Raw genomic sequence first — 22,901 nt, forward strand, 5'->3', positions numbered from 1 at the left:
CTGGGTAACACTGGCAGATCTGTATCCACATCCAGCCCGTGCCATGATTGGATTTTCAAGCTTCATTGTGAGTTGCAGGTGAACCACTGTCATAGGAGAGTGTGTGGTTTATCTACCTGTATATAAAGGACGCTGGCAGACATTTCTTTCCACCTTGTGCTCTAACAGCGTTGTGTTTCCTTCTGTTCTCACTGAACGAGGCAGATGCACAGCTAAATGGAAGGAAAAAGAGTGTTCAGTAGTAGAGTTTGGAAGAGGTAAGCTTGCAATGGTTTCTTGTTTGCTCTGTAAACCATCTGAGGGAGCTGAAGTGAAACTTATCAGCTGCTTTGATCTAATTACTTTTCCTGAGGTCTTTCTAATACCCAGGGGCTGGAGCTGGGTCTCAGCCACCCTTTGGCTTTGAAAAAGCTTCACCTGCGGTAGCACGAATTAATTCTTACAGGAATATTGCTCTTTCTTTTGTGGGGAACTTGTAGTTTTATCTCTTCTCCCCAGGGCTTTGTGACGGACTATCTGGATGAAGGGATGCACAACAGATCCCACAGCTCCCCTGTGTGTGACCATAGAATACTTTTCAGGTTGCTCAAGTTATAGAGGTGGCTTTCAGTAGAGGAGTAGGAAAGCAAAAAAGCAGCACTGTGGCACGTCTGCAAGGAAGTGCTGCCTCACCCCACTTCCCTCCTGCAATAAGATGGATTCAGCCATATTTGATCTTAAAACAAGGAGAAAAATCTGCTGTTTCTGTGTACACGTCGTAAGGTCTTTCAATGAGACCTGGGAGAAGTTTGCTTTCTAAGAAGAAAGTAATGGGTAAATAAAATAGTAGGGAATAAAGAAACATAAAAAGAAGTAATGGAGTTCTTTCTTTACAGTGTTGAAGGCAAAGGATAATGGTAAATTAAACCACTTGCTTCTGTCTGTGGAAAAGATGCTTGTTGAGGTGTGCTGCTTTCTAATCATATGGTCAGCTTGCATGACGTACCTGTAAGATACAGCTACTGACAGCGTGCTTAATGGGTTAATGGAAAGACACAGGTCAGATGATGGAGCAGTGCTGCTAACCTGAACTTCTCCAGCAGCAAAACCACCCCTGCACTGACAGTGCCAGCACTCTGAGTGAGCTCTGTGCCTATTAATAACGTGACAGATGGGCGCAGTTTCGGCTGGATCAGATTCTGCTTCGTGGATGGATGTTTTCTCCCATTGAGGAGGGAGGCAGCAGCTGCTGTCCCCTGCTGTGATGGCACCGTGGGTGATGTGGAGGGGCGACATGGAGACAGCAGTGTAGAGGAGCTCTGGGCTGTGGGGTGAGCTGGCTGCCCCACTCAGGTGTCTCTCAGTGTTTCCCATCTCTTGGCAACAGTCCCATCCTGCTGGATAACAAGATTTTGGCAAAGAAAAGCAAACAGAAAAGCAAACTTTCATAACTCAATGATGGTGCAACGCAACCGTCCCCAGCAGCTGGGCTGTGCCTGGGGGTGAGCCTGGGAAGCCCTTCCCTGCAGCTGATGCCCCGGTTTATGGGCTCCTATTGCTGGAGTCCGAAGCAGAGCAAAAAGGCTTTGGGAAGTTGTATTGTTTAATCCAAGGAAGGTATTCGCCTTTTACCCGCTAGGTGTCACGGTTGGGTTTGGGTTGATGTCGGTGCTCACAGCGTTGCCAAGCTCAGCAGCCTTTTGGGAGCGACGCCTTATGAAAGCAAGCCAGGAATTAATTTCCATGACTTAAAGGCGAAAAGATGAGTGAGGGGGACCGGGTGAAAAGTGGAGGAGGCTGCTGGGAGGAGAGCGCTCCATGTGCTGGGCTACATCAAGGGCAGCGTGCGTGGGGTGAGCTTCTATAGGAGGGGGAGCGCAGCCGCCCCAAGGGAACCCTGAGGGCTGTAAGTAGGGCTGGGAGGCTGCACCCAGAATGCTCTCAGGGTCTTCCTAAGGCACGTTTCCATCTGGGACTTTTGTCCTTGCATAAGGATGAGGCTTTGGCTTTAAAATAGCAAAAAGAGAGCTCCTGCAATCCCTCTGGAAGCTATCAGTGTAACAAATGCCTGCTGCTCCAAGCGAGCTGTCATGTTTAGCTGCATTTTGGATGGTGTCTATAAAAACAGCAGCTGTCTGCATGCGAACGGGACTTTCCAGCAGTGCATAATATGAAAAACGTCTAAAAAAAGAAAAAGCAAGGAAGGCTCAACGAGCTCAGATAACAGCAGCTCCAGCTCAGCTCCAGCAACACCCTGGACATCTGTGAGAGTCATCAGATTCATGTGAGTTTGCTCTGCATCCACAGCTCTGTGCTTCTTCAGATCTAAGAGCAGGCAGTGTGTATGTGCCGGCAGGTACGGCCCTGCAGGGCTCACTGTCTCCTCCATCCCTCCCCTCCTCCATCCTGTTCCTGTTTCTTTTCCTATTCACACTTCGTGACCTCTTTCATGAACCACAACTTCAAGCACCCTATGATGACCCTCATTTAATGGCATTAACCTCATTAGCAACAGCTGTAAGGAAGAGCCTTGCTCTTAGCCTGGCACATTTGGGGTTGGCCAGAAGAGGGCAAGGAAAACCCATGTTCAGAAACCTGCAGCTTCCTGCGGTGCATTCACAAGAGGGAGTTCTCCTGGGACAGGAGTATGGATGCTTCGTTCTGGCAGAGCAGCCAGCTGCATTGCAGGGCGATGGCGTTGTAAGACATTACAGGAGCTGGCAATGAGCCCAATCCCTTTCTATTTGGCAAGTGCCGTTACTTGTTTCATTTGCACATCCAGGAACCAAGGTGTATTTTGTTCCATCTCTCATTGCTTGGGGTTGCTCTGTATTCCTGCTCTGAGATGGCTGTCAGACAAGGAACACTACAGCCCCATGGGGAAGGCTGCTCCTGTGCTGTCCTTTGGCCCCTGCAAAAGGGGAAAATGTCAGGAATTTCCCAACATCTTCAGCTGTTGGTTCTTCATCTGAACTGTCCAGAGCTGGCTGGGATGGACAAGAACCAGCACTTGTGGGTTTGCTGCTCCACCGCTAGCTGTGAGCTCAGCTTTGACATGGATTAAAAGAATAAAAATACAACAAAAACACATTCAGACAAAGCTTATTTTATGCTTTTGTGTTTTTCCTTCCTTTTCTTGTGGTTCCCACTGACACAATTGCATTGGGCAGCTCACGTGGCTGGTGTGCAGCAGCACTACACCCTCTGCATGGAGCAAGATGGGATACCCTGCAAACAGGAGGATTGCCCAGTGCAGCACTGCTCTGCCCTGAAGGAATGCTGCAAAGTCCTCCTATCCCAGGAAAGATGCTGAAGAAGAGGGAAGAACAGAGGTCACTCTCCTGTTCTCCTCACCCCTCTGCAATTATTCCCCATCTGCCCCAACACATAGGCACTATTTGCATTTTGCCACCAATGCTGCACTCGAAATTTGCTGCAAATTGGAACTGATGGGTTTTCTGTAGCTGCCTCTGAGTTTGGCTCACCATTAACATGGTGCTGTGTGTCCATCCCCACACACTGCTGATTCTTCATTGATTTCTTCAGAAAACCCCTTCCTAAGGGGACCTTCCCTCCTGTGCCACATCACCAAATGCATTATCCCATCTGAGCCAACTGGCTCAATGCATGCCCTGCTCTTGGACACTGTTTTGGGGTGAAAAAGAGTGAAATTGTGCTGAGGCAGAAAGGGAGGCCACAGCGGGCACTGACAGAGCGCGGCACTGTGGTGGTAATGGGGAGTCATTACCGTCCATTTGCATGTACAACAACAAGAAGGGAAGGGATAAAAAATCAATAGAGGAATCAATAGAGAGCATCTTGCTGGAGTACTTGTGCCTGGAGCACATCATCATTAGGCACAGGAAGAGCCACTGCTAATTGAGGGAAGCACTGGGAGTGCAGGGAGCAGCAGCTGGAAAACCCTCCGAGTTCCAAACTGCTGCAGGTGCTGCTCTGTGCACATCACGGTGCTGATGCTGTCACCTGCAGGTCTCCCACTGTCCCCAGCGTTTTGGGGACATGCTGATGAACACGTTCATTGTGAGAGCTGTGCCCCATCCAGCCTGGGCTGCTGGCAGTGCACTCATTTGGATCTCTGCAGTTGGGTACTGAATGAATTAACGTTTGCTGGAACCACATTCAAAATGCTTTTTGTCTGCACCATGGTTGAGTGGATCCCATGCATTGGGTGACTTTGTATTTCAGTTCAGTTCTCTCCTTTTACTCATGATTACTGCCACGGTACCATTTACAGACCCTGGGGAGGAAGGGGGGGAAATTCACTTTTAAAAACAGCAATTATTCTTAGTAAAATATTGTAAATAATTCATTGCTTGCTGGCCGTGATGCGCTGCTAAATGCCTTTCAGCTGCTGCTTGTACAGCCGCTCAGCACCGCTTCCACACTGAGCTCAGGGCTGTGCACACCCTGTGCTCTGCTGGGTGTGTGTTCCCATGTAAACAATGCAAGCTTTCCAGAAATGTACATGTTCTATCCAAGCCTCTTTCAAACAAATATCTGCCTGTTCTGAGAGGAGCTTTTCAGTTTATGATTGCACTTGGCAGAAATGGGGCTCTTGGAAATGGAGAATGAGCCACCTCTGAAGGAGCAGGAGAGTTTGAGATGCATCTTTTTAACTAAAAGTTGCCATGGGACCCCTCCAGTGCCAGAAGTGCCCCAGCAACAAGCAGTGCATGCACTCAAGTTTCTGCTGCCATCACCAAGCACTGTTCTCATTGCAACTAAAAGAGTGAAATACCCCCTCATTTATTGCAGCATTTCTGCTGAGGATCCAGCACAGCCTCAGTTGTTACACAGCTGTGGAGAAGTGCATTCCCTGCAGCTGGTCATTTGTTGCCACCACCTGATCATGTGAGCACGTTTATTTAAATCAATAGTAATTAATTTTTTCCTCGTTCCTCCTATGATAGGCAATGCAGTAGGATTACAGCAACACGGCGGGTGAGGTTTTTCCTTTATTTAATGACTGGATGTAGCAGTTCCCTCCAGGCTGTAACACATCAGCTGTCACAGGAGGAGCAGCTGAAGGAGCCACTTGTTAGCATGGTTCCTCCTCAGGAAAACAAGGATGGCTTTTAACAGAGCAATGATAAGGATGGGGTAAGGTGCTCTCAGCTGTGTGATCAGCTGAGGGCCCATATCTCATAACCCAATTTGCATTCAGGTGCTCCCAAGGATGGATGAGCCCCTTACAGTTGGGTGAGAGGTGGAGCCTCTGCAAATGGTGGGGGATATAAATGAGGGGCATCATCAAAGTGGGGGTATCTGGTGTGTGATTACACTAAAGCTTTCTGGGCTGATGGAGCATCAGGACCTGCAGAGTATCTTCCACCTGACTGAAGGAGAACCCAGGTAAGATATGTTTCTTAAAGATCAATATTATTAATGTAGTAGGCTATAGGAGAGCTCACTGTGTCCTCCTCCAGCTGAGCCTGTCCTACCCTTCAGTTTTGCTCCGTTCCCTCTGGTTCATGATGTAGGGAGTGGCCTGTGTTGCTGCAGAAGCTGTTGCTGTGTCTATCAGGTGTGGCTCAGTGGGGACTTACCACCCTGGTGAGAAACAGGAGGTATCCCTGCTAATGAAAGCAACTTGCAGGAAGTTCAGGCATTCTTCTTTCTGTATATAACATGCAGGGCAGTTGCAAGGGTTGCCAGTGCCCATGAAACCTAAAAGTGAGACTTCCTATCAGCCTGCAATGAGAACCTCTTGACTTCAGTGTGTTCTAAAGGGCTTTATAAAGGAGCATTAATAAAACAGCCTCCACTTCACACCTAGAAACAGTGAAGCAGAGAGAAAAGTGATTCCTCCAAGCTTGCTTGGCAGTGGAGGTTGGGAGAACAGACCATCTAAGAGGTCAAGGCTGAGCATATCCAGTATGGTGCCTTCTTACTGTTCAAACAAAAACTGCTCCAACTTGAGCACTATAGGCTGCTTTTATTCCTGGCAACTTAAAAAATGAAAGCAAAGGAAAAAGAACCCACTGAAACTACAAGGCTTCAGCTTTCAAGGCAGTACAATCTGAGGAGTAAAAGGAGCGTGGAGCATTTAGAGCTTGTTTGCCATCCTGAGTTGAACCCCACCCTGCTTCACTTGTTACTGCAATGTAAGTACTTAATAAAGCATTAATCTTGCTTGTTGGTAATAGCATGCAAATTAAACACCTGCTCTAGGAATCTGTAGTGCTTTGTTCCATTAGATGGTGTTGACGTGTCAGATATTTGGACTCTAATGCAGAAAAATGGTGCCATTTTCATTTATCTTGCCTAATAAAGAACGAAGGTGTGCACTGATACAGGGCTGCCCACAGCAAGCGACTAAAAGTGAAAAACAGTGCTTAATCTCACCACTAAATTACATGTGACATCTCATTTAAGGATAAACAGCCTGAAGGCTCATGTCCAAGTGGCACTGATGAAATTTTTAAGCATTTCTTTGAATTCTCATTTAACCTCAATTTGGTAGCGAAGGTGCTTTGTTGGCTGTGAAGAATTGCTTCTCCTGCTCAAGATGCAGCAGGAGAAAGCTATAATGGGAGATGGATTGACCCCCTCCAGTCCCATAGGACCCAGCAGATATTGGTCATGAGATGGGTGGAAGGGGCTCTTGTGCTGTGGGATGTTAAAGCACATATGTCCCTATTTGCAGAGCTGGGCTCTTTCAAGAGATGCTGGTGTGAGTGCTGGGAAGGTGTCAGTGTATCTGAAGGTCATCACACACCTCTTTGTTTCAATTCCTGTTCATTCAGCCTTTCTTTCCTGCCATTCCCTGGTTGGTTCTTGTTTTCCTCTGGACCTGCTGAGGAGTGATGCACATCTAGACCAAATAATTCAGCTGAGGCTCTTCCAGTGCAAAACAGAGGGGGTTCATTCGTGTAGGGCTGTGTGTTCCTGCTTGTGCAGTGACAGCTCTGTTTTTCAGCAGGGCTTCCTGCTGGGATCTCTCTCCTGTGGGCCATCAAGGAGAAACAAATTCCTTGTTTGAGTGCAGCTGGGTGCTTCTGCAGCCTGTTCTTATAGGCGTGCCCAGGGGCACAGCACCTTGTGATAGAAACAGGACTTCCAGAGGGCAGGCACAAAGCACTGCATTCTCCTGCTTGTACTTGGTTATCTTTTGTAGTGGCTGCTTGAACTGGTGTCACTAGGAGGCATTTCTGTTGCAGTTCCTGGCTGATAGCCTTTGACTTGCTTTCAACTTTTGTCTTTTGAAGAATGCTCCAGAGATAAGCTCTGATTTATTTCTTGTCCAGCTTTCCAAAACTGTGTACCAGTGATATTGTTTGCTTGCTTGCTTTCCCCCCAGAGCAAGGCTGGCAGTAGCTCAGGACAGGCTGTTTTTGTGGCTGGACACAGAACACTCAAATGCTCGGGATGCAGAGCATCAATTCCTCTGAAAATCCCAATCCCATCCGTGCCAAGAAGGTGGGCAGCAGGCACTGTTAGACCATCCATCCCTCTGAGCCTTTGATTAGCCACGCTTAACAGGATTTCTCCGCATGTTCTTGAGCTGCCCAGTTAACCTAGCATTTGACTGGGCATCTCTGTGGCCACCCAGTGTCAGCTCCAGCACTCCCATACATCAACTCCATTTATTTTTACTTCCCCTTGAGCAACATCGGCCTCCACCTACAATGTGGTGCTCAGGATTTCCTGGTGTGCGATCACTTGGCACTCAGCACTTGAGAAGATCACATACCTCTACTTGTTCAGTCTTGATTTTGATCAAGAGAAGAGCTGATGTCATTTCAGCATTCCTAAGGCTCCGCTCCCTTCTGGCTTTTTAGAGCAGTTCGATACAACAGCCTGTGCTTTGTTGATTCTTATTTCTGCATCTTGAAAAATGTGACAATATCCATAATAAACACAGCCTGGGATTGCTTGTGTAGAATATTTGCTCTCTTAGAACAGGAAGGGGAGTTATTCTGATGATGGCATTTAGGGATTGCAATATTAAGAAAAAGAAAATTCATTTCCCTCCGCATAAAACATGAAGTGTGCTTCTATTCTCAGTTTAATAAACGCTTTGCCCTCCCAAGGCTCTTTCCAGCTCTTCATAACCTTTTCTGGTGCCTGGCCATGCAGTTTGCCTCTAGCAAAATGCTCGCAGCCTGTATGGCCCCTCTGGATGCTGTGCCATTGTCAGCCCTCTATTTGTGGTTGGCACAGGCTTCCCTGCCTGTCTCTACAGCTACAGGGTAGTCATGTTTCCAATCCCAATGCCTCTCTGGTGCTGTGGGTATCTGGTGGTGGAGATGGCAGCCTGTGAAAAGCTGGACCCACTCTACCAGCTGAGCAGTAGCTGGCAATGCACAGAATCATTGACCTGTAGGGGTTGGGGGGGATCCTCTGGACACCCTCCGCATTAGGCTGCAGATGATTCTTCAGACCAGCTTTGTTCATTTACATCCCTGATGTCCCCTGATATGGTCTTCAATTTCTTTGCCTTCCCCCAGCCACAAGAAATAGGGCTTTGGGGATTGGTTGATGTGATCCTTCTGGCCTGATTGAAGCAGGGTGGGAATTCAGCACAACTAACAAAAAAATCTGTCCCAGAGTGGTTCATATGGCAGCAAATACTTGGGGAAGCTGCTGAGATGCCAAGGGAGTCATAGAATTGTACAGGTTGGAAAAGCCCACTTAAGAGCATCTAGCCCAACTGTGTCTGGTCAGGGCGATGCTGGGTATCCTCCATTATCATGCTTCTGTAATCGTGCGTGAGGTGTTGCTGTGAGTCACAGTGATGACTATGGATATTTGGGTGGCCTCACCTACTTTCACCCAGCCTGGTGTAGGTGATTTGGAAGCTCTCAGAGCAGCCCAGAGAGCATGCAGGGGCAGCTCCTACCAGCCCCAGCCTGCAGGCAGACCTCTGTGTGGCACCTCCACTCCCCTCAAGTGTGCTCAGATAGTGTGTTAAGCTGCCCCAAATCACCACTGTGTAGTTATGGGGCTCTTTACGCTTTTGTTCTGCTTTGTGTAATGCCCTTGAATGGCAAATCCAGGGCTCTTCTGGCCCACCTCTTTTTGGCATCCTTTAGCAGGGCCCTTATGGGCAATAGCCGCAGGGTGGGTTGTGATCTCAGCTCACAGTGCAAAGGGAACAGGGTGTCTGAGAACTGCTGTTGTAATGAGATGTGAGTGAACATGGCAGCAGGGAATAGCTCCTTAATTTAAATAACGAGCGCCCCTTGCTGCCTGACAGATGGTCACTTTCTGAGAAATTCAAAGTCTTTTTGGATGGTCAGGCTGTGTGTATTTACATGGAATAATGAGGGACAGGCGCTGGTCCCAACACATGCTGTGTTTTTCACATTTTTCCAGGGCTATTCCCAGCTGTCTCTGAAAGGAGCAGATTTGATCCTTTGCAAACCTTGTGTGAATCAGGACACACGTTGGCACACGAAGAAACCAAACGGCCACAGGAGCACCTCTGGTATTCAGGCAGCCACTACAATGCCCTTTGAGCATCTTTGGCTGTTAGAAATGAAGCTCGGTGCTGATGCCAGAAAACATCCTGGGCTTGAATGTGCCCTTGCTTGTGCAGGGCTGGCGGTGGTCCAGCACACAGCTATCTGCACTCCAGTGGTGTCTCGGGGAGTTAATGAGGGGGAAGGTGGATGGATGGCCAGGAATTTGCCCACGGGTAGGGCATCTTCCTACGCCTTTCCTTCTTGCTGCATCTACTTTTAATGTAATGAGCTAGAAATCAGGCACCTGAAGTCATGCTTTAACTGGTATTTATCCCACCAGTGCTGATGGAGTATGAGCAGTGGAGGTTTAACTTGACTGAATGGCTGAAGGAGTTCTCCAACCACCCTGAACTCCTGTGGAGGATCTCTTGGCAATGGGTACCCTCTACGCTGTTTCTCTTACTGTACATAAACCACAATTTAGGTTAATGTTTTACCACAGGTAAAGCCCTTAGACCCCCATTAAGCTTTTCTTGAAATGGAAACGAACAGAGACCCCAGCACTGAACCAAAGAAACTCACCATATTTGTCATCTTTCTCTCTTCTTGCATCTGGGTCCCTCATTCCGCACCACTTCACTCAGTGCCAAGTGCACAAAGCGTAAAAGCCTCCTGATTCTAAAATAAATAAATAGAAATAGACAACAAAAAGTTTGAAGACACCTAAAGGCAGCTGAGAAAGGTTCCCCAAAATTCAGCATTTTCCTACATCAGCGCCATGTGGCTTTTGATCTGTGGGTAACACAGTGTTTGGAAGAAGCCAAGTCAATCAACACCCACTTTTCACAGTGAGTCACAACTGGTGTCAAATTCTGGTCCACGCCTGGTGCCAGAAAGTATTCTCATCTAAATGGGGAGTGTGCCGTGCCAAGCTGCAAATCACTTGTTTCCCAGACATGGCCCTGAATTAACCACTCCCTGCCAAGTCTAGGAGATGGAAAGCTATGTTGTATTGTGATATGTTTTTTTTTCTTCCCATTTATTTAATACCTCTGTGAAGGTGCTGTTTTCCTGCATTCCCTATGCTCAGGTTAGAAGAATGATAGGAGATTTGGGTTATGTGGGGTCCCTGACCAGGTTTTTGTGTATGCACTTCCTTTGGCCATCACTATGTGCTACAACCCTGTGCACTGGGGAGGGAGTTCCCAGTGGCCTTGGGTCAGGGTGAGAGGTAAAGACCTTAAACTGCACCAGGTGATGGTTACTAGTGCCATCCATGAGAGTGGGAGGTCTTTGCAGGGCTGGGAAGAGGAGAGAGTGGAGTGACAAAGCAGTTAGTAGCTTGTAGCATCGACAGGGAGAAAAACCTATTGAGTGGTGGCATTCAGAATGACAGGGGAGCTGGGGACAAGCAGGAGTGACTGGCTGGAGAATTATAGGATGCTCCCAAAGAACGTGTCTGAGTCCATGGTGCTGTGCATGCTGCAGTGACGGAATGCCAGGTATTTCCTCTGCACTTCCAAATAGAGAGGAAGCATTCATTTATCTACATTCAGAAAGTCAGCATCAAAGAGGACCTCCTGCTGAAAGCATTTGATGCTTTAAAGGATAGGGAGCATCTGAAAGGACCTTAAAGGGGAGAAATCTGACAGGCGCTCAGCTGCTCTTGGCAGTCCCACCTTGGAGCCTCCAGTTTAGGAGCTGTAAGAGTATATTATAATGCACCAGGGTGTTCACAGCATAAATTGATGTTTTGTCTTTGTGTTTTTTGGAGTGTTGCGCTAAGAATCTACCCTGCAGCTGCTGGATTAATTAAATGCTGACAGCCCGCTAGAATGGGAGTGGGGGATTTCTCCTGCCCTTTGTGTTGCAGACTGGAGTACACAGTAACCCTTGGATATGCGCTTGTTCCATTAGGCAGAATCAATAAGGCACAAATCTCTGAAATTCTTCTATTAAATTACAAATAGATGAACTCCCCTGTCCCTGGTAAGAGCAATCATTGCTTTGGTGTTCTAGAAAGATGCTCATGGTTGCGCTCTGGAACAACAGGCACATTTCAGCTCTTTGACAGTGATCTTTCAATATTAGTTTCCCCTTTTTTGTGTACAAGTTTTGGGCTGCTTCTCAACTGGGCCAAAAATCAGTACATCCAGCTTATATCACAGGGAACCGTGCTTGTAAAGGCAAAAATTGGGGCATGGACAACTTCTGGTGGCCCTTGGGGGAGCCAGCTCTGCCTTTTGCCCTTTCTTATACACCCTGCCTCCATGAAATGCATTGCACTAATGAGCTGTATATGCAGCACATGCCACAAACGTTTATTTTCTTAAGAGATGTAACAAGGAGAAAAACCTTGCAACGAAAGCTTCAGCCTTATTAGTGTCATTTTATCAGAAGATGAGTCTCTTGCTGTCTCTCTATCAGCCTGAAAGACCCAATCCTGCCAAAGTTTATTTGGCATAAACATCTGAATATGTTATACAGAAAAAAATTATAATATATATATTTATATAGTGGATGGGGCAGGGAAGAGCAGAGTTAAGCTGCAGTGAGCAGGGCACATGGGACATAGGAAGTGAGGCTGGGGACAGGGTTGCCTGGAGGAGGTGGATGGGTTGGTTGGATGGCGGTTGGGCTGGATGATCTTTATTGGTCTTTTCCAACCTTAATGGTTCTATGACAGTCTCTGTCTCGAGAAATGTTGAAGGACAGCTTAATTGGGGTAAATGCTTCTGACAAACCCTTATTGCCAAGATGAGGAAAGGGTTGGGCCACTCTGGGTCCTTCCCAGAGCTGTTTATCACCAGTGCTGACAGCTGGATTTTTTCAGGCCTGCTATATACCAAAGAACTCCTTTCTCAGAAGTTTCCAGAAACAACATTCCCCTTGGAAAAATGGCTTTTTAGGGAACATGTTTTGAGGGGCAGAGTTTAATGGCTCTCTCCAGCATCCCTAGCAACCTGCCTTAAAAACTTCTGCTTGGAAATCTTTTAATCTTCTTTGGATGCTTTTTGAACGTTTTCCAGGAATGTTGTGCTCTTTCCCACTCACAGCTACTAAATATACGCTCTGTTTGGGCTGCAGACCCCAGTCTATTTTTACATTTATTTCCAGCACGTTTCAACTTCTCTATCCATGATAGAACAGTTCGATCTGTACTTCAGCTGCTGTCCGACTTCAGCATCTCTCTGAAGGAGCTCATTATTCTGGAGGACTTCTGCCTGGAAGAGGGCTGTGACAGCTTCTGTCTGGCTGCAGGCAGGCTTACAGCTGGAGGAAAGCAGGCCGGAAGGAAAGAGAGCAGCTGTCTCTGTGTAAAGGAGCAATTAAGCATCTTTGGAGCCTTTGTCTTGTTTGTAAATGGTTAACTGAGTTTGGGATGGAAAATACTGTAATAGAGCGGTGATTTTTCTCATTCCACTGAGTTGGAATGGACAACCATTTCCATCTGTAAGGCAGCAAACAAGTGGCTGCTTGCTTCCTCATCCTCCTGCATGCTGATATTTAGCAGGGCTTTATTTATTTGGTTAGGTGCACGGGATGTGCACTCGCTGCTTACATAAGTAGGATGGGAATGGCAAAAAACAGTTTTTTATCGTTGTTACTCCTGTCTTTGTTTGCTGTTCCTGTCCCTGGGGTGTTTTTCTGGATGTGGTGAAGATTTAAAGGAGGGGGAAAAGGGGAGGCTGAGGGAATGTTCTGTGCCATGTGGGCAGCAGGGGACCTATTCCGCTTTTGAGCAGTGACTTGATTAAGCTTACATATCTCCACTTGACCTCTGTATGGAAATGTGCCCTTTAAATAATGGTTCTAAGTCTCTAGGGTCAAATCCAAGCTTTGTGATGCAAACCACTACAAATGAGAGCACCGTCTCAGCATCCTGCTGAGCCCAGAGCAGCACTAGGATGTCCCAGCAGGCAGCTGGCCTGGCTTTGCTTGTTTAGTGTTCTTCTCTCTGTGGGCTTCGCACTCTCGTAGCCACAGCCCTTAAGCACACCTCTCCTGATAACTTGGAAACGAGGTGAATGAGAAAGCCCTGGCTCTAGGGACAAAATAAGACCCTTAAAACAGCAGGATGGTAGCATGGAAACGCTGCCCAATGTCTCCAGCATGAAGGAAAGGGTTAAAGACAGAGCCGGTTCTTCTTCCTCCATGGCATTATCTGTGTGATTGCTTTTCATATCTTGTTTACTGTGGTTAGCAGAGCAGCTATAATATAGAGTGCTGGATGCAATAAATCTTGTTGCAAACAGCACACTTTTCATCAGAGCTCAGGGAACTGCAAGGTAAGCATGAGAGGGAAATCTATAGATTTAATTATATAGAAAGTCTAACCGATGTAGATCTAACTGGAAATTATAACCACGATGATTACATTATGTTCAGGATTCTTTGTATTGTGTATATTGTCCCATTTCTGGTTGTTTTGAGGACACCGATAACAGCAGTGTGGTGTCTGCTGTGGCTTTGTACTGGCATGGATGGGCTGAGGATGTCAGTAATTTAAGGGATGAGTTCTAAGAGGGGTGGGATGGGCAGTTTTAGGGCTTTTTTCTTTCTTTGAGCTTCATGCCAACCACTTGCTCTCATACTCCCAGGTGATGGATTGCTGCACTTCTCCCTTGTTGGATGGTGAGCATCACCACGCTGCAGGGCAGACCTTTATCAACACAGAACTCACAAAGGCAGCAGAGGAGGCTTGTGCTGATGTTGGATTCATCAGGCAAACACCACAACATAGTCAGGGGTTGGGAGAACCTGTCCTGGTCTTCCCACTGCAGGAGAAGGGCTGGTGGTGTGGCCACAGTCAGCAGGCTGACCAGTGCATACACAGGGTTTGTGGTGCTCAGAACAGGTTTGGATGGTTTTCAGTGTAGCCCTGGGTGTCCCCCATGGCAGCATTCAGAGTCTCCTGGATCTGCAGACAGCTGAAATTTGCAGAGCTTTATTTCTCCACCCTTTCTTGCAGGCAGGGATTTTCTACTTCATGCAGATGCTGGGAAGATAGAGGTAATTGGTGACTGTAAGATGCTCTGCTTGAGTGACAAAAGCTGTGCAAATACTGGCTCAATACTAAAAAACACATTTTTATTACATTTTGTAGTACAGAGATTGAAATGTAACCTAAAATCTAAGCTTCCACAAGAAAATGAAATCCATGTATTCAATTTACACAAACCCTCTCATTTTCATCCATCAGCAGCAGATGCTGGGGCTCCACTCCTACCTTGGTGGCAGTAGCCTTGCTCTCTTTGAACCACCAGAACTGCATAACATACTGAGCACTGGGCATAGCAGTAACTCAGATTCTGCATGACTGCTCAGCATCTGCTGAACAGGGCAGATTAAAAATCAAATAAATTTATGACAACTGTGCCAGTGATTAAACTGAAAAATCATCTCAAGCTCTGCTTGATGTTAGCAGTGCCAAGCAATGGGTCCTCTTCTCACAGGGCGTGATGCTGTTCCCAGCACTTGGATGCAATGGTGACATCCTGCCCGGGTCACAGTGTGAGTGGGGAATTTTGGCAACCCAGCTGTCTGCTTCCCTCACTCTGCTTTAAATTCAGGCCATTAATATGCATTGGAGTAGCAGCGTGATCCCAGAAGTGAGTTCTGCTCCTGCACATGGCACGCCAAGATGTGCAGTTTCTTTGTGTTGACTGGGGAAATCCTGACCCTTGTTTTTAATGAGAGATTCTTTAAAGCTGTTTTTGTGCTGATAGCAAACTTGTGATAAGAGCTGGTGCCAGCAGCTGTGTACACACAACTTGTTGTGTACTTCTTAATTCAGCACATGCCTGTGATCTCATGGAGGAGCCTTTCTTTCTGAGTCTGTCCTGTATCTAAGAAAAGGGTGATGTGGGTAGTGGGCATGGTGGGGATGGGCTGGTGGTTGGACTGGATGTACTTAGTGGTCTTGTCCAACCTTAAAGATTCTGTGATCTCATCCTGTGCCCACCTTGTGCTTCTGCCCATCATCCTCCAGAGAGAAAAGCAGAGAGTCTGCAGTGACCTCTGCCTGTCTTAGGATTTATCTGTGAGGAAACACCTCTCTGAAGCTTTAGTACAGATCTCAGTAGCTCCTCCTGCATGGGATTGATAGTGCAGCCAAGTCAGATAACAAGCTACATGTGATGCTTGCACAGAACCAAAGACTTTATGAGTCTTTGGACTTTGGATTTACCCAGGCCATGTTTGTGGTGATGCTGAGCTCCCTTATTGTTATTTCTTTCCAGGAGCTGAGATTCCCATCCTGGTTCAGGGTCTGGCACTCTCCCTGTGTGCTCTGAGGGGGACGGGTTGGTGACAAATGGGTGCAATTGAGGCATGTGTCTGGGTCACTGCATGCAGAGCTGGTTTGTAAATGAAGCGTTTTGCTAACACCAAAGGAAATAGATGGATATTAATTGTTCCTCAGTGGTTTGTCATTTTTCATGTAGTTCATTGATGGAATAATGGAAACGGGTTGGGAATTACCTGAAATCAGAGGAAAACCCCCATAACAGTTGGAGGCAGAGACGAGTTCTGCTTTAAGCAGAAGGGTTTTGAGTGGATGTGCCAATATCTGAATGTTTCAGGCATTCTTCTTGGCTTCATCAGACTGCTGGTAGAAAAATCTCATTGGGTCAAAAAATTTAACACTTTCAGAAAAAAACCTTTCTGATTTTCCCCTAAATCTTTCACTCACTGTTTTGGGAAGGGGGCAGGGAAGTAACCAAACAGCCCTAAATCAACTCCAAAGTGAGAGCACTAAAAGAACTTCCTTTCCAAAGGTATGAGTTGTTTGATTCCTGGAAGTTTTGAATCTCTTCTATCTGTTTCTTTCAGCGTGGTGTCTTCTTGCAAATGGATTCTGATGATAATCACAATTATTTTACCTGCTGGGGACAAACTTTTGCAGTAGTTCATTGTATTGATGTTGGACCTGATGGACCCTTGAGCATGGACAGAGCTTGGGTGGAGAATACTATACTTGGTCTGTGCTGAGTCCAACTCAACATCCTCATGGCCATCTTGAGCCAGGTCTCAGGAGGGGAATCTTTTATAGATAAATGTATGTGGCCATGCAGTGTTAGTTACAGCTTCTTTCCAGATGCAGATGTACAGCAGCTTTGGTCTGGGTAAGCATGAGGGGAGAACAGATGCACTTGCATTGCTTTTGTTGTGAATTTACAGAAAGCTTTGACCTTAAAGGGAATAGTGCAGCTTTGCTCTGCCTGTTTGCACTCTGTGTTGCTCAGTGATGTTGCTTAGCACTCAGCACACTGTTTCATTTATACATGCATTTCTAATAATTCCCTCTCTGTGCTTCAGTCCCTTCCTCATGTTTCTCATGGTTCCAGCCTCTGCTCTGCTGGCAGCTGCTGTGGGTCTGAGCACTGACATGCAGCACAACCCCATACTCTTGCCATCTGCAAACACAAGCAATAGCTTTTCTCAGAGAAAGGTCTTTGCCACTCTGATCCAAGTAGCACTTCATTTCCCATGCTAGAAATTCCTGAGAGCAAAGCTGGGTAAAACTTTCCCTAAATAACCCAGATGCTGAACAGTCATTGAAATGCATCTCTTTTATTTCACTGCTTCCCCTCACCTGATAAACAGTGACTTAGCACCTGGTGCCTGTCTGCTCCATCACTGGGGTGGTTGGTGCTGCTCGTGCCCTCTGGATCCCTCAACCTGATTTTCCACCTGCAGCTGCATGGCTGCCAATGGGGAAACCCTCCACAAAACCCAGCCTGCATGAAACAAATGTGTTTCCTGGGGCTGGTTTTGGAGAACCCATTTGAGGTATGGACTCCCCTGAAGCCTGATGGATCCAGAAGGAAAAAGTACCTCAAAGGGGATGCGCTGATGTTTGTCCTCTTTCTGATCCCTCTGTAGCAACTTCCTCCCCTGCAGTACTGCACAGCTGTAAGGAAGCTGTGATGGCTTTGAGGAAGGAGTTTGGGTTCTGCAGCTGATGTTCCCCTGCTCACCCACCTGCATCCTGCTCCATCTCCAACACATGGAGGGGCTTTGTGCTGCTGTAGGAGCTGCTGCTGCGCACAGAGGTCTGTGGATGATCAAAGCTAAGCACAAAAAAAGATTTATTTCAGCTTTATGATATAGCTAAACATTTCTTGTTTGTAGATAGTAAGGAAAGTACGGGATAAGTGAGGGGGAAAAATCAGTTTGGTTTGGGGCAGCTATTTTTTTAAGCTGTTCTTGGGCAGTTACTTGGTGTGTGTTGTTGGCTTGGGTTGTGGCTTCTCAGAGGCTGAGCTCACCCAATGACAACCCCTCCAGGGCACCCTGAGCCACCCATGTTGCTTTCCCTACCACAGAGCAGCTGGGGTTGGGCACTTGACCTTGTATTCCTAGAAACCCTCCAGAAAAGCACTCCTGAATAGTGGGACCCCACAGATGTCACCATGGCAGTGATGGCATGAGAAGGGGATGCCTGTGCTGGCACCTCTGTGACTTCAAAGGCAGGAGCTGAGAGGCTTCTCAGAGCCTCCGCTTTATTATTCATCTTCTCCAGAGCTCATAAATTATCAACAAACAATCTCAGCGATCATGCCGGTGAGCAGGACTGGGTAATTATGTTTGTGGTTCAAAATGAGGGTTGTCAATTTTAATTAGGGAAAGCTGAGGGCGCGGGGAATTTTTAATGTTACCACCTGAACTCTCGAGTGCTGCTCAGGAAATAATTGTAAATGAAAAATTAAACAGGGCTCGGTAGGCATTGTGAGGGGCATTCCTTTCCCTCCGCTTTTATTTCCCTTTCTTTGAGGCAAATTGGGATCTGGCTATACAACAGCCAACAGGTTTGCTGTCAGTATGAGGAAGGAAAGCTGGGGGTGGGTGTGAGGCACCTTGCTCCTGCATTGTGCAATGGTGGGGGGGCACCAGCGCTCATCCTCCCATGGAACACTGGTGCCATCAAACCTTCTTGTGCTAAAACCAAAGCAGAGTCATCCCTGAATGTCACCAGCAGCCAGAGGGGCTCCCTGTGCGACTGCTGCATCTGAGCCAGCAAATGTCAGCTCATCGCAGGGAGTGGGGGTTAAGATTTAATCAGCAGCCCAGTGCCCTCTCCTAATTTATTTTCCTTCATTTAGAGAGGATTTGCTAGGCTGCGTGTGATCCTGTGAATATTTATAGTGAGAATTCTTTTTCTGCTGCTCTTGCGGTTAACAAGTTTGGTGCTTCCCAAGGACACTCACAATAGGGTCGGACCTGAAATGGCCCCGTCCCATCCTGGCACTGCCCTTTGGGCACCAGCAGAGCAGGCATGGCCTTGGCTCATCTGCACTCTGCTAGGAAGGGGTCCTCTTCCAAGTGTGCTTAGCACCAGCAGAGCCTCATCCAAAATATTCTCAAGACAGCAGAAAGTCATTTTAATGGGCTTAGATGAGGCCCAAAGTGAGTCAGCTGGAGCAAATGAACTCCCATTTGCTAATGCAGTCTTATAATAGCCAGGCTGCAGAAAAAGCATTTGGCAATTGCAGTTGTTAAGTCATAAAAAATAATGAAAAAAAATGCAATTATTTTTAATGCTATGCACATCTATTATGGTAAGAATATGCTGAATTTCTGGTTGGAAATGCTTTGGTGGTCAGGGAGAGGAGATGGCTCACAGCAGTCTGTGGCTGGATGGGATCACAGCCTTCTGTAGGGCCTGGTGATGACTGAAATAACCCAGGGTCAGCTGCTGAGTGAAAGTCTGGGTTGCCTGTCTGCACTGTGGCACATGGGGTGGTTCTCAATGGGTGACTCAACTGGCTGATTCCCACCTCATAAAGCCAAAGGGTTTGTCCCTGTGCACACCTGCAGAACCTCACTGTGTGAGGCTCCAGGTGACTGCCAATATGGATGGGTGGCTTCCAAAATGATGGGAAGGAATGCAGGGAGCTGTGAGCCCAATGGTACAGGCACAGATCTCTCTTGGATATTCTCTCTGGGATCCTAAAAAGCAGGAAAGCATTTGTGGTCTGTGGGTACAACTTTGGCAGGCCAACCCAAACCTCAGCAATGCATCATCTGAAGTCAGATCCCAGAGAAAGCCACCTCCTTCCTTCTAGAAAACTAAGCATCTCTCATTGCAGTTCCTGATCTGCAGCCATGCCTGAGGAATGGGGGTATTCGTACTGAGGAAATATGAAGCCAGCTTGAATTGCTGCTGTGATCTTGCTGCCATACCACGGTTCTTGTGCCAGCTGTATGATGTTGCACAGACGGGAAAGAGCCCTGCACATGTGAAGCATGCTGCTGCAAATTGCAGCTGAATGTGCTTTGAGGTATGCTGGGGCATGGGGATTGGGGATGTGAGTCTGGCAACAGAGACAGACTTGGCCCCAAGGTTTGGAGATGGGACAACCACAGTGCAGATCCATCTTGGGGACACAAGAAACACCTGATGCCTTGGCTCCTTTTTCTTCTCCTAGCTCAATACAACCAAGCCAGCTCCTTGTACTGGACGATCTGTCCTGAAGGTTGTTTGGTGCCCCCAAAGATTCAGCTCCAGAAGCCTCCTTGGTTCAGTGCCTGGCATCACTTACAGGGCAGAAAGCACCATCATTCAGCATGGAACATGCAAGTGCCATCTGGTGCAAGTGGGCTGGAGGGTGAATTAAACTGCTCTCAGAGGAAGAAGAGGCTGCAGACATGTGTTCATCGGCTCCTGTGTCTCCAGCAGGTTGGAGGAACGCTGGAGCACATTTAAAGCAACAGCTTAATTAAATGGTGCTGCAGTTCCTACCTTGCATCAGAAAACTGTTGGCTTCTTGCCTCTAACCCCATGTTCTGAAAGGGAAGAACAATCATGCACATAGCCAAAAATCTAGGTTGCTGGCCAAAAGCATCCCAGAGCATCTGGCTTGACATCAGAGGAATCACTGCTTCTGCTGCTGACCACTCTCCAGTGCCTGTGATCTCTGTAACTCTTGGTATTGTCTGTGGGAGCAGAACACACAGCAAAGGCTGGTTAGCTAAGAGAGGCAGCTATCTCCTCCTGCCCTGTCAGTCACACTGGTGCATCTGCTCCCTACCCCACAGCAGCTGCTGTGAGAGGATGCTGTGCTGCTTGCAGGGGATGTCCAGCTGTGAGCAGCCTTGGGAACCAGTGAAAAGCACTAGGCAGCTTTGAAAAACATTTCAGCATTGTCCTTTGAGGACTTTTGGTCCTTGCTACAGCGCTGTTCCCAAAGATGAGCATAGGGAACCATGAGCACCTTTCTCCCTGTCTGTTTGCAGTTGTGGGATCTGACCTACTTTTTGTAATTGCAGCACAACAGCCTCCCTTGTTTTCTGACTTACAGGAGTAGCAGTGCCCTGTGCTGCAATGAGATGCACCTTAACAAATCTGCCCCAAGGATGCAAGGCAGTTACAGGGTAGGCCAATGGCACTGCTCATGTGGTGATCTCCCACTCCTCCATGGCTCCTACAGCCACGTGCATCTGTGCATTAATGGCTGTAGCTGTGCCTGAGGGCGCATCTGTATTTTGGGATGCAGGAATGAAGCAGCTTCTACACCATGGTTTACAAGGACACACAGCTGGGAGCATTCCCACAGAGACCTTTTGCTTTCCTGCTGCCTATGCACTGTCTGAAGAGCAGCTACTGAGAGCCAGAGAGAGGCACCCAGGATGTGCTGTGGGCTTTTGGAGGACCAAGTTCCAACAGCAAGGAAACAGCAGTGTACACTCTTTCCCCTTGTTAATATTTCTTCAAAAGATGCTACAGCTGCCTGGGATGCTCCTACACAAGAGCAAGTCATGAGTGATGGCTTTCTTTGAGCAATATAGACTGGGAGCTCAGTTAAATGTATCAAATTAACTGTCAAAATAATCTTCCAGGATGTGATGAGCCCACAGATTAAGCAGCATGTTATTCTTTCTTTGTGCTTTCTTTTTCTTATCTTAGCAGAAGGGATTTACTGTAGATTCCAAAATCCATATTTGAAATGAATTGCAAATAGTTTCTTGTAGTCTTGGCCCATATGAAAAGGATTATTACCCAAAACAACACTTCTGTCAGGGGGAATGTAGGTTAAAGAGAAATGGGAATGTAAATAAATGTGCAGGCTTTGCAGTGCATTCTGCAGGGGGCGTGTTTATTTTCTCTCTTGATTCCCCAAGCTCAGCTTCCTATGCAATTAAAGGGTCCAGCTCTTCCTTGCAAAACATGCTCTCATTTCTTTTTTTGTGTCATCAGTAAATATTTGGGCTGAAACTGTTTAAACATAAGCTTTCAATAATCTTTGTTTTGCTTTTTCTGGTTCTCTGGCTGAGACCTGGTTTGAATTTCCATAGACTAAAAATACATCATTTTGTTTGAAGAGCTTAGATGATCTTGTTGGTTTTGCTGTTTATCTATTACCAGGAGAGCCTAATCCTTCCCTGATTGATGTTCAGCATCACGTAGTTAAGCAGCGATACAGGCTGTGGAGCAGGGAGTTATTATTCTTAGCTGGGCTCTAGAGGTACCTGAGCCTGCTGCTGACATTATGCATCCACCACACATTAAATTGTATTGCCCTAATCAAGTGTGCTGCCATAGGTCAGCAGCAAAAATGTGCAGAAATAGATGCATGAAGGTGATAAAAGGCAGAAATGGCAGAGGATATTAGGAGGCGCAGGGCAGAGGGAGATTGGTAGCAGTCAATCCTGATTTTCAAGATAAGGCCATGACTCTCCGGCGCCATGCCCTGCATTATTCATGTGTGAATGCTGGCAGGGAAGGGCTGTGTGCACCCAACGCTTGGGTTCAGCCTTCACTCTGATATGTATCCACGTATTTATTTGGGGCTCTGAGTTGCAAGTTCCTTTCTAGGGTGTTCCACACTAAACAGCTGGTGATTTCTTTATGTAACGTCCTGTAGGGTAAAGAAATGGACGAGGAGAGAAACCCAAAGCTTTCAAAGGATATCTCAATCTATTGGGTTTCTGGATGCTTGTGTCAAAGTTAGAAAGCAATGTTAATTACAGGCATCTAGAAAGAGCCATAATTACCTGTCATACATGGTGACAAGATGATATTGCCTGTTTGGAAGGTTCAACATTACCATTCACAATCTTCAGAGCTTGGGCTGCAGTAACTATTTCTGACAACCTTAGGAGATGAGTTTGACATTTTTGATATACATATGTGCAGGAGAGGTCGTATGGCACATGGGTATGTGGCAGGGCCTTCCACAGGCAAAGAGCAAACAGGTATTTTATAATAGAGTTGTAGTGTTTGAGTTGGAAGGAACCTTTAAAGATCTTTCAGTCCATCTCCCCAACTTTTCATGCCAAGCAACTCTGGTGTTGGAAAGGAATGAAATAATCATGAAAAAATGGAAGCGCCAAAGGTGGGGAGCCCCATATGCCCCCTGTGCAACTGGTATTGCAGATTCACCATCATATCCTGGTGGCTCAATGCTGTACACCTAATGATATTGATTTCTTCCCAGTAGCTAATGTGGAGTGATAAAAGTGCAGCCACTCCATCGTGCATCTCCTTCT

At 46.9% G+C, this 22,901-nt stretch overlaps 1 long non-coding RNA gene across 1 annotated transcript; it reads left to right on the forward strand.

The window, feature by feature from the left end:
* Positions 1 to 17,300: 17,300 nt before the first annotated feature.
* On the forward strand, positions 17,301 to 21,507 carry LOC107320241 (uncharacterized). The gene is made up of 3 exons (XR_001558190.3): positions 17,301 to 17,464; positions 19,502 to 19,693; positions 19,841 to 21,507. It is a non-coding gene; the product is annotated as an uncharacterized LOC107320241 (long non-coding RNA).
* Positions 21,508 to 22,901: the final 1,394 nt, after the last annotated feature.

This window comes from Coturnix japonica, unplaced genomic scaffold, assembly GCF_054131305.1.
Source record: "Coturnix japonica strain WE unplaced genomic scaffold, WE-NBRP24 Scf048, whole genome shotgun sequence".
NCBI lineage: Eukaryota > Metazoa > Chordata > Aves > Galliformes > Phasianidae > Coturnix > Coturnix japonica.